This window comes from Oncorhynchus mykiss, chromosome 19 (assembly GCF_013265735.2).
Source record: "Oncorhynchus mykiss isolate Arlee chromosome 19, USDA_OmykA_1.1, whole genome shotgun sequence".
NCBI lineage: Eukaryota > Metazoa > Chordata > Actinopteri > Salmoniformes > Salmonidae > Oncorhynchus > Oncorhynchus mykiss.
This window is the reverse complement of record NC_048583.1, coordinates 1817376-1829657: the sequence shown is the minus strand read 5'-3', so window position 1 is coordinate 1829657 and position 12282 is coordinate 1817376. Positions and strand designations below refer to the sequence as shown.

At 48.8% G+C, this 12282-nt stretch overlaps 1 non-coding gene across 1 annotated transcript; it reads right to left on the bottom strand.

Annotated features, from left to right (window-relative positions):
• Positions 1–9685: 9685 nt before the first annotated feature.
• Positions 9686–9757, bottom strand: trnaq-cug. Its single transcript has one exon. It is a non-coding gene; the product is annotated as a tRNA-Gln (tRNA).
• Positions 9758–12282: the final 2525 nt, after the last annotated feature.

Here is a 12282-nt window from a genome sequence, read left to right as displayed (position 1 = left end):
TGTACAGAAACCCAGCCTAAAACCCCAAACAGCAAGCAATGCAGGTGTAGAAGCTTGGTGGCTAGGAAAAACTCCCTAGAAAGGCTAAAAACCTAGGAAGAAACCTAGAGAGGACCCAGGCTCTGAGGGGTGGCCAGTTCCTCTTCCGGCTGTGCCGGGTTAAGGTGTCTGTAATAGAATAAAGTGATAAAAAGTACATTTAGACATCAAAATTGCATTTCTCTAGCTTCCATGAAAGTTTTACAACAGTGATGGGATTACCAAGATGGCGGCACGGTGGCTTCAAACCACCCCAAATAGTCATCTAGTGCATTTATAAATCGTTGGTAAACTCAACGTCCACTTATAATGCCATCGTTGACATGAATGCCGACTCCCTTTCTATTCATTCTATTTCAATGACTCACGCAGCGACAGCACCTGGGGCGCAGTGAGCACTGTGAGTGAAGTGCTCAAAGATTCATTTTCACAGGCATAGAAGTTGGTGGAATTTACCGGAAAGTCTACTCAAATGTGATGTTGTCCTCGTGTTCCTTTGCTATGTGAAGGTTAAAAACAGGAGTGGTCTCAGGACCGCAACTCAACACATTTTGCCATGGGGCAGATAGAAAATGTTGCTGTTTTAAAGCTAATTTCCTGCAACTCAACACATTTTGCCATGGGGCAGATAGAAAATGTTGCTGTTTTAAAGCTAATTTCCTGCAACTCAACACATTTTGCCATGAGGCAGATAGAAAATGTTGCTGTTTTAAAGCTAACTTCCCGCAACTCAACACATTTTGCCATGAGGCAGATAGAAAATGTTGCTGTTTTAAAGCTAACTTCCCGCAACTCAACACATTTTGCCATGAGGCAGATAGAAAATGTTGCTGTTTTAAAGCTAACTTCCCGCAACTCAACACATTTTGCCATGAGGCAGATAGAAAATGTTGCTGTTTTAAAGCTAACTTCCCGCAACTCAACACATTTTGCCATGAGGCAGATAGAAAATGTTGCAATTTAAAAACAAATTTCCTGCTATTCTAAACATTTTGCCATGGCTTATGCCGTGCATATATGCTTTGTGGCACTACGGGGGGGCTAGGACTAAACTACATCCACAGAACCCTGACTCTATATAATGTCTCAGCTAAGACTAAACTACATCCACAGATCACTGACTCTATATAATGTCTCAGCTAAGACTAAACTACATCCACAGATCACTGACTCTATATAATGTCTCAGCTAAGACTAAACTACATCCACAGATCACTGACTCTATATAATGTCTCAGCTAAGACTAAACTACATCCACAGAACACTGACTCTATATAATGTCTCAGCTAAGACTAAACTACATCCACAGATCACTGACTCTATATAATGTCTCAGCTAAGACTAAACTACATCCACAGATCACTGACTCTATATAATGTCTCAGCTAAGACTAAACTACATCCACAGATCACTGACTCTATATAATGTCTCAGCTGAGACTAAACTACATCCACAGATCACCGACTTTATATAATGTCTCAGCTAAGACTAAACTACATCCACAGATAACTGACCCTATATAATGTCTCAGCTACGACTAAACTACATCCACAGATCACTGACTCTATACAATGTCTCAGCTAAGACTAAACTACATCCACAGACACCCCAACTCAACACCATCACCCCAACAACATGTCAGACACCACAACTCAACACCATCACCCCAACACTGTCAGAAACCCCAACTCAACACCATCACCCCAACAACATGTCAGACACCCCAACTCAACACCATCACCCCAACACTGTCAGAAACCCCAACTCAACACCATCACCCCAACAACATGTCAGACACCCCAACTCAACACCATCACCACAACAACATGTCAGACACCCCAACTAAACACCATCACCCCAACACTGTCAGAAACCCCAACTAAACACCATCACCCCAACAACATGTCAGACACCCCAACTCAACACCATCACCACAACAACATGTCAGACACCCCAACTAAACACCATCACCCCAACACTGTCAGACACCCCAACTAAACACCATCACCCCAACACTGTCAGACACCCCAACTAAACACCAACAACATGTCAGACACCCCACCTAAACACCATCACCCAAACACTGTCAGACACCCCAACTAAACACCATCACACCACCAACATGTCAGACACCCCAACTAAACACCATCACCCCAACACTGTCAGACACCCCAACTAAACACCATCACACCACCAACATGTCAGACACCCCACCTAAACACCATCACTCCAACACTGTCAGACACCCCAACTAAACACCATCACCCCCAACAACATGTCAGACACCCCAACTCAACACCATCACCACAACAACATGTCAGACATCCCAACTCAACACCATTACCCCAACAACATGTCAGACACCCCACCTAAACACCATCACCCAAACACTGTCAGACACCCCAACTAAACACCATCACACCACCAACATGTCAGACACCCCACCTAAACACCATCACTCCAACACTGTCAGACACCCCAACTAAACACCATCACCCCCAACAACATGTCAGACACCCCAACTCAACACCATCACCACAACAACATGTCAGACATCCCAACTCAACACCATTACCCCAACAACATGTCAGACACCCCACCTAAACACCATCACCCAAACACTGTCAGACACCCCAACTAAACACCATCACCCCCAACAGTCAGACACCCCACCTAAACACCATCACTCCAACACTGTCAGACACCCCAACTAAACACCATCACCCCCAACAGTCAGACACCCCACCTAAACACCATCACCCAAACACTGTCAGACACCCCAACTAAACACCATCACCCCCAACAGTCAGACACCCCACCTAAACACCATCACCCAAACACTGTCAGACACCCCACCTAAACACCATCACCCAAACACTGTCAGACACCCCAACTAAACACCATCACCCCCAACAGTCAGACACCCCACCTAAACACCATCACCCAAACACTGTCAGACACCCCAACTAAACACCATCACACCACCAACATGTCAGACACTCCAACTAAACACCATCACCCCCAACACCCTGAGAGAGATTGTTATTTCACTGCTACTCTTTAATTATTTGTTACTTTTATCTCTTATTCTTATCTGTATTTTTTAAACTGCAATGTTGGTTAAGGGGCTCGTAAGTAAGCATTTCTCTGTAAGGTCTACCTGTCGTGTTTGGCGCATGTGACAAATAAAGTTTGATTTGATTTGATGCCCCAACTACGGCTCTGTCTAATGTTTGCATGTTCACTGCTGTTCAAGAATGAAACCTGTTTTTTAGGTGCCTTATGATACTTGTGAAGAGCTCTGCTCTGCTCTGGCCTGGTTTAGCAAGTATGTGGTAGTGAAATCTTGTTGGACAAGCCTATACCAGTAGATGAACCATTTATCCAGATCAATGCTCTCAGACTCTAGTGATGAACGGTGGAGCTGACTACCATCATCCATCTACACACGCTGACTATAGTTTACCTTACATTTTCACACCGTTACTATTTTCAAGAAATACAAAATCACCGTTTAATTAATAGTTTAATTTAAAATGTATTTAATACAAAATACTTAACCTAATAAAACACTTTACCAACAAGGATCAAGTTGTACAGAACATTTCCCCATATTGAGAAAAAGTGCCATATCACAAGACCATTACGTTTACAATATAGTTCATCAGTAGCTCAGTTAAGCATGACGTAACGTTCAATATAAAATAAAGCGCAGGTAGGCTAAAAGTCTACCCTAACCACTGATGTGGGGTCAGATCTTATTTTCACCCCCCTAATGACTCACGTTATAGGATTTCCCAGAGACAGATAATTAAGCTTTCGACTAGACTAAAAAGCATGTTCATTGGATAATGTCCTCTTTCCATTCTGTCTCTATCCTGTCCAATAAACAACATATAAAAGAAGGTGGACTGGATCGCTGTTTTAAAGAAAAAAAAGACTCTACCGTCCTCTTCCTCTACCTCCTCTTCCTCTACCTCCTACTCCTCCACCTCCTCTTCCTCCACCTCCTACTCCTCTACCTCCTCTTCCTCCACCTCCTACTCCTCCACCTCCTACTCCTCTACCTCCTCTTCCTCTACCTCCTCTTCCTCTACCTCCTACTCCTCCACCTCCTCTTCCTCCACCTCCTACTCCTCTACCTCCTCTTCCTCCACCTCCTACTCCTCCACCTCCTACTCCTCTACCTCCTCTTCCTCCACCTCCTACTCCTCTACCTCCTCTTCCTCCACCTCCTACTCCTCTACCGTCCTCTTCCTCTACCTCCTACTCCTCTACCGTCCTCTTCTTCTACCTCCTACTCCTCTACCTCCTCTTCCTCTACCTCCTACTCCTCCACCTCCTCTTCCTCCACCTCCTACTCCTCTACCTCCTCTTCCTCCACCTCCTACTCCTCCACCTCCTCTTCCTCCACCTCCTACTCCTCTACCTCCTCTTCCTCCACCTCCTACTCCTCCACCTCCTACTCCTCTACCTCCTCTTCCTCCACCTCCTACTCCTCTACCTCCTCTTCCTCCACCTCCTACTCCTCTACCTCCTCTTCCTCTACCTCCTACTCCTCTACCGTCCTCTTCCTCCACCTCCTACTCCTCCACCTCCTACTCCTCTACCTCCTCTTCCTCCACCTCCTACTCCTCTACCTCCTCTTCCTCTACCTCCTACTCCTCTACCGTCCTCTTCCTCCACCTCCTACTCCTCCACCTCCTACTCCTCTACCTCCTCTTCCTCCACCTCCTACTCCTCTACCTCCTCTTCCTCTACCTCCTACTCCTCTACCGTCCTCTTCCTCCACCTCCTACTCCTCCACCTCCTACTCCTCTACCTCCTCTTCCTCCACCTCCTACTCCTCTACCTCCTCTTCCTCCACCTCCTCTTCCTCCAGCTCCTACTCCTCCACCTCCTACTCCTCTACCTCCTCTTCCTCCACCTCCTACTCCTCTACCTCCTCTTCCTCCACCTCCTACTCCTCTACCTCCTCTTCCTCCACCTCCTACTCCTCTACCTCCTCTTCCTCCACCTCCTACTCCTCTACCGTCCTCTTCCTCCACCTCCTACTCCTCTACCTCCTCTTCCTCCACCTCCTACTCCTCTACCTCCTCTTCCTCCACCTCCTACTCCTCTACCTCCTCTTCCTCCACCTCCTACTCCTCTACCTCCTCTTCCTCCACCTCCTACTCCTCTACCTCCTCTTCCTCCACCTCCTACTCCTCTACCGTCCTCTTCCTCCACCTCCTACTCCTCTACCTCCTCTTCCTCCACCTCCTACTCCTCTACCTCCTCTTCCTCCACCTCCTACTCCTCTACCTCCTCTTCCTCCACCTCCTACTCCTCTACCGTCCTCTTCCTCCACCTCCTACTCCTCTACCGTCCTCTTCCTCCACCTCCTACTCCTCTACCTCCTCTTCCTCCACCTCCTACTCCTCTACCTCCTCTTCCTCCACCTCCTACTCCTCCACCTCCTCTTCCTCCACCTCCTACTCCTCTACCTCCTCTTCCTCCACCTCCTACTCCTCTACCTCCTCTTCCACCTCCTACTCCTCTACCTCCTCTTTCTCCACCTCCTACTCCTCTACCTCCTCTTCCTCCATCTCCTACTCCTCTACCTCCTCTTCCTCCACCTCCTACTCCTCTACCGTCCTCTTCCTCCACCTCCTACTCCTCTACCTCCTCTTCCTCCACCTCCTACTCCTCTACCTCCTCTTCCTCCACCTCCTACTCCTCTACCTCCTCTTCCTTCACCTCCTACTCCTCTACCTCCTCTTCCTCCACCTCCTACTCCTCTACCTCCTCTTCCTCCACCTCCTACTCCTCTACCTCCTCTTCCTCCACCTCCTACTCCTCTACCTCCTCTTCCTCCACCTCCTACTCCTCTACCTCCTCTTCCTCTATCTCCACCTTTTTTTATCTCTCTGGCGCCTCCTTGTGACTTCACACAGAACACATCCCACCTCTCAGGCAGCCAGCCCTTATTGAACATCAGCTGAGCCAGCCAGGAGAAGCCCGAGATGGCAGGAAGCTTTGCCCCATTTATGTACTGGGCCGTACGCACTACCTTCTGTCGGGCCTTGCGGTCGGAGGCTGAGCAGTTGCCATACCAGGCAGTGATGCAACCCGTCAGGATGCTCTCGTTGGTGCAGCTGTAGAACCTTTTGTGGATCCAGGCCAAATCCATCCTATCCTGAGCGGGACAGGTTTTACCGTGCCCTCTCCACGACTGTCTTGGTGTGCTTGAACCATGTTAGTTTGTTGGTGATGTGGACGCCAAGGAACTCGAAGCTCTTCAAGCTGCTCCGCTACAACCCCGTCGATGAGAATATTACCAAATATAGAATGTCAGCCCTTCAATGTGTAGCAATGACTTGCAACTGAAACCATCCTTCGTTTGGACAGCAATATTCTATTTAACAGAAGAGGATTATGTCACCTGGTATGGCCTCCTGAGACTTGAATACTCTTCTGAAGGGTTCAGATTTTACTGTCCTTGGTTCCCCCGGAAACACAGAAAGTATTTTCTGCCATGTACCGGTATCAACTGGGCTACCCTGCCATGTACCGGTATCAACTGGGCTACCCTGCCATGTACCGGTATCAACTGGGCTACCCTGCCATGTACCGGTATCAACTGGGCTACCCTGCTGGGCTACTGGGCTACTTCCGATTTTCCTGTCATTTGTACACCGGATAAACAGCAGATTATGAGATTATTGGTTGGCCATGTGAATAATTCAGCACAAAAAAATAGGAAGGTTCTACCGAGATTTGAACTCGGATCACTGGATTCAAAGTACAGAGTGCTAACCATTACACCATTACACCACCTCCTCTTCCTCCACCTCCTACTCCTCTACCTCCTCTTCCTCCACCTCCTACTCCTCTACCGTCCTCTTCCTCCACCTCCTACTCCTCTACCGTCCTCTTCCTCCACCTCCTACTCCTCTACCTCCTCTTCCTCCACCTCCTACTCCTCTACCTCCTCTTCCTCCACCTCCTACTCCTCTACCTCCTCTTCCTCCACCTCCTACTCCTCTACCGTCCTCTTCCTCCACCTCCTACTCCTCTACCGTCCTCTTCCTCCACCTCCTACTCCTCTACCTCCTCTTCCTCCACCTCCTACTCCTCTACCTCCTCTTCCTCCACCTCCTACTCCTCTACCTCCTCTTCCTCCACCTCCTACTCCTCTACCTCCTCTTCCTCCACCTCCTACTCCTCTACCTCCTCTTCCTCCACCTCCTACTCCTCTACCTCCTCTTCCTCCACCTCCTACTCCTCTACCTCCTCTTCCTTCACCTCCTACTCCTCTACCTCCTCTTCCTCCACCTCCTACTCCTCTACCTCCTCTTCCTCCACCTCCTACTCCTCTACCTCCTCTTCCTCCACCTCCTACTCCTCTACCTCCTCTTCCTCCACCTCCTCTTCCTCCACCTCCTACTCCTCCACCTCCTACTCCTCTACCTCCTCTTCCTCCACCTCCTACTCCTCTACCTCCTCTTCCTCCACCTCCTACTCCTCTACCTCCTCTTCCTCCACCTCCTACTCCTCTACCTCCTCTTCCTCCACCTCCTACTCCTCTACCGTCCTCTTCCTCCACCTCCTACTCCTCTACCTCCTCTTCCTCCACCTCCTACTCCTCTACCTCCTCTTCCTCCACCTCCTACTCCTCTACCTCCTCTTCCTCCACCTCCTACTCCTCTACCTCCTCTTCCTCCACCTCCTACTCCTCTACCTCCTCTTCCTCCACCTCCTACTCCTCTACCGTCCTCTTCCTCCACCTCCTACTCCTCTACCTCCTCTTCCTCCACCTCCTACTCCTCTACCTCCTCTTCCTCCACCTCCTACTCCTCTACCTCCTCTTCCTCCACCTCCTACTCCTCTACCTCCTCTTCCTCCACCTCCTACTCCTCTACCGTCCTCTTCCTCCACCTCCTACTCCTCTACCGTCCTCTTCCTCCACCTCCTACTCCTCTACCTCCTCTTCCTCCACCTCCTACTCCTCTACCTCCTCTTCCTCCACCTCCTACTCCTCCACCTCCTCTTCCTCCACCTCCTACTCCTCTACCTCCTCTTCCTCCACCTCCTACTCCTCTACCTCCTCTTCCACCTCCTACTCCTCTACCTCCTCTTTCTCCACCTCCTACTCCTCTACCTCCTCTTCCTCCACCTCCTACTCCTCTACCTCCTCTTCCTCCACCTCCTACTCCTCTACCGTCCTCTTCCTCCACCTCCTACTCCTCTACCTCCTCTTCCTCCACCTCCTACTCCTCTACCTCCTCTTCCTCCACCTCCTACTCCTCTACCTCCTCTTCCTTCACCTCCTACTCCTCTACCTCCTCTTCCTCCACCTCCTACTCCTCTACCTCCTCTTCCTCCACCTCCTACTCCTCTACCTCCTCTTCCTCCACCTCCTACTCCTCTACCTCCTCTTCCTCTATCTCCACCTTTTTTTATCTCTCTGGCGCCTCCTTGTGACTTCACACAGAACACATCCCACCTCTCAGGCAGCCAGCCCTTATTGAACATCAGCTGAGCCAGCCAGGAGAAGCCCGAGATGGCAGGAAGCTTTGCCCCATTTATGTACTGGGCCGTACGCACTACCTTCTGTCGGGCCTTGCGGTCGGAGGCTGAGCAGTTGCCATACCAGGCAGTGATGCAACCCGTCAGGATGCTCTCGTTGGTGCAGCTGTAGAACCTTTTGTGGATCCAGGCCAAATCCATCCTATCCTGAGCGGGACAGGTTTTACCGTGCCCTCTCCACGACTGTCTTGGTGTGCTTGAACCATGTTAGTTTGTTGGTGATGTGGACGCCAAGGAACTCGAAGCTCTTCAAGCTGCTCCGCTACAACCCCGTCGATGAGAATATTACCAAATATAGAATGTCAGCCCTTCAATGTGTAGCAATGACTTGCAACTGAAACCATCCTTCGTTTGGACAGCAATATTCTATTTAACAGAAGAGGATTATGTCACCTGGTATGGCCTCCTGAGACTTGAATACTCTTCTGAAGGGTTCAGATTTTACTGTCCTTGGTTCCCCCGGAAACACAGAAAGTATTTTCTGCCATGTACCGGTATCAACTGGGCTACCCTGCCATGTACCGGTATCAACTGGGCTACCCTGCCATGTACCGGTATCAACTGGGCTACCCTGCCATGTACCGGTATCAACTGGGCTACCCTGCCATGTACCGGTATCAACTGGGCTACCCTGCCATGTACCGGTATCAACTGGGCTACCCTGCCATGTACCGGTATCAACTGGGCTACCCTGCCATGTACCGGTATCAACTGGGCTACCCTGCCATGTACCGGTATCAACTGGGCTACCCTGCCATGTACCGGTATCAACTGGGCTACCCTGCCATGTACCGGTATCAACTGGGCTACCCTACCATGCATCCACTTGGAAATCCACATATTTCCAACACGAATGATGTGATGAGTGTGAACAAAATATGAAACATTTTCAGTTCTTTGTGGGGCTGCAAGTTTTCAATTAAAAAAACTTAACAGGAACTCATAGTATGCATTTACCGTTGGCTAGCCATTCGTGCGTAACAAGAGTGCTTATTGACTCCCACCCATTTGTTTCTTTCACACACCACTATTTTAAAGTTGACAGGGGAGGAGTGTGTCACTGCAAAATCAAGGTAGGTCCTACCAAGATTTGAACTCGGATTGCAGGATTCAGAGTCCTGAGTGCTAACCATTACACCATAAAACCCTATACAGAATAATTATTGTAGACTTCCGATTTTCCTGTCATTTGTACACCGGATAAACAGCAGATTATGAGATTATTGGTTGGCCATGTGAATAATTCAGCACAAAAAAATAGGAAGGTTCTACCGAGATTTGAACTCGGATCACTGGATTCAAAGTACAGAGTGCTAACCATTACACCATTACACCACCTCCTCTTCCTCCACCTCCTACTCCTCTACCTCCTCTTCCTCCACCTCCTACTCCTCTACCGTCCTCTTCCTCCACCTCCTACTCCTCTACCGTCCTCTTCCTCCACCTCCTACTCCTCTACCTCCTCTTCCTCCACCTCCTACTCCTCTACCTCCTCTTCCTCCACCTCCTACTCCTCTACCTCCTCTTCCTCCACCTCCTACTCCTCTACCTCCTCTTCCACCTCCTACTCCTCTACCTCCTCTTCCTCCACCTCCTACTCCTCTACCTCCTCTTCCTTCACCTCCTACTCCTCTACCTCCTCTTCCTCCACCTCCTACTCCTCTACCTCCTCTTCCTCCACCTCCTACTCCTCTACCTCCTCTTCCTCCACCTCCTACTCCTCTACCTCCTCTTCCTCCACCTCCTACTCCTCTACCTCCTCTTCCTCTATCTCCACCTTTTTTATCTCTCTGGCGCCTCCTTGTGACTTCACACAGAACACATCCCACCTCTCAGGCAGCCAGTCCTTATTGAACATCAGCTGAGCCAGCCAGGAGAAGCCCGAGATGGCAGGAAGCTTTGCCCCATTTATGTACTGGGCCGTACGCACTACCTTCTGTCGGGCCTTGCGGTCGGAGGCTGAGCAGTTGCCATACCAGGCAGTGATGCAACCCGTCAGGATGCTCTCGTTGGTGCAGCTGTAGAACCTTTTGTGGATCCAGGCCAAATCCATTCTCTCCTGAGCGGGACAGGTTTTACCGTGCCCTCTCCACGACTGTCTTGGTGTGCTTGAACCATGTTAGTTTGTTGGTGATGTGGACGCCAAGGAACTTGAAGCTCTTCAAGCTGCTCCGCTACAACCCCGTCGATGAGAATATTACCAAATGTAGAATGTCAGCCCTTCAATGTGTAGCAATGACTTGCAACTGAAACCATCCTTCGTTTGGACAGCAATATTCTATTTAACAGAAGAGGATTATGTCACCTGGTATGGCCTCCTGAGACTTGAATACTCTTCTGAAGGGTTCAGATTTTACTGTCCTTGGTTCCCCCGGAAACACAGAAAGTATTTTCTGCCATGTACCGGTATCAACTGGGCTACCCTGCCATGTACCGGTATCAACTGGGCTACCCTGCCATGTACCGGTATCAACTGGGCTACCCTGCCATGTACCGGTATCAACTGGGCTACCCTGCCATGTACCGGTATCAACTGGGCTACCCTGCCATGTACCGGTATCAACTGGGCTACCCTGCCATGTACCGGTATCAACTGGGCTACCCTGCCATGTACCGGTATCAACTGGGCTACCCTACCATGCATCCACTTGGAAATCCACATATTTCCAACACGAATGATGTAATGAGTGTGAACAAAATATGAAACATTTTCAGTTCTTTGTGGGGCTGCAAGTTTTCAATTAAAAAAAATTAACAGGAACTCATAGTATGCATTTACCGTTGGCTAGCCATTCGTGCATAACAAGAGTGCTTATTGACTCCCACCCATTTGTTTCTTTCACACACCACTATTTTAAAGTTGACAAGGGAGGAGTGTGTCACTGCAAAATCAAGGTAGGTCCTACCAAGATTTGAACTCGGATTGCAGGATTCAGAGTCCTGAGTGCTAACCATTACACCATAAAACTCTATACAGAATAATTATTGTAGACTTCCGATTTTCCTGTCATTTGTACACCGGATAAACAGCAGATTATGAGATTATTGTTTGGCCATGTGAATAATTCAGCACAAAAAAATAGGAAGGTTCTACCGAGATTTGAACTTGGATCACTGGATTCAAAGTCCAGAGTGCTAACCATTACTCCATAGAACCATATTCTAAATCCACATTGAAATTGAAAAAAAAAAATTCTGCGTTTAATTAGCAACAGCGGACTGTCGTTCCTTCACGTGTTGCAAATACTTTCAACTGACAACAATATTTGGACAGCTATATTCTAGTTCCACGAGGCAAATTAATTGACATGGTAGGATCGTCCAAGATTTAAACTCGGATTGTAGGATTCAGAGTCCTGAGTGATAACCTTTACAGCATAGAACCCTGTACTCAATACTCTGTGAAGGGTTCAGATTTTACTGTCCTTGGTTCACCGGAAAAACAGATTAAATATTTTTGGGCCAGAAACGGTATCAACTGGGCTACCCTACCATGCATCCACTTGGAAATCCAGTGCCTGGTAGTTGATACCGTTTCTGGCCAGACAATATTTGATCTGTTTTTCCGGTGAACCAAGGACAGTTAAATCTGAACCCGTCACAGAGTATTGAGTACAGGGTTCTATGCTGTAAAGGATATCACTCAGGACTCTGAATCCTACAATCCAAGTT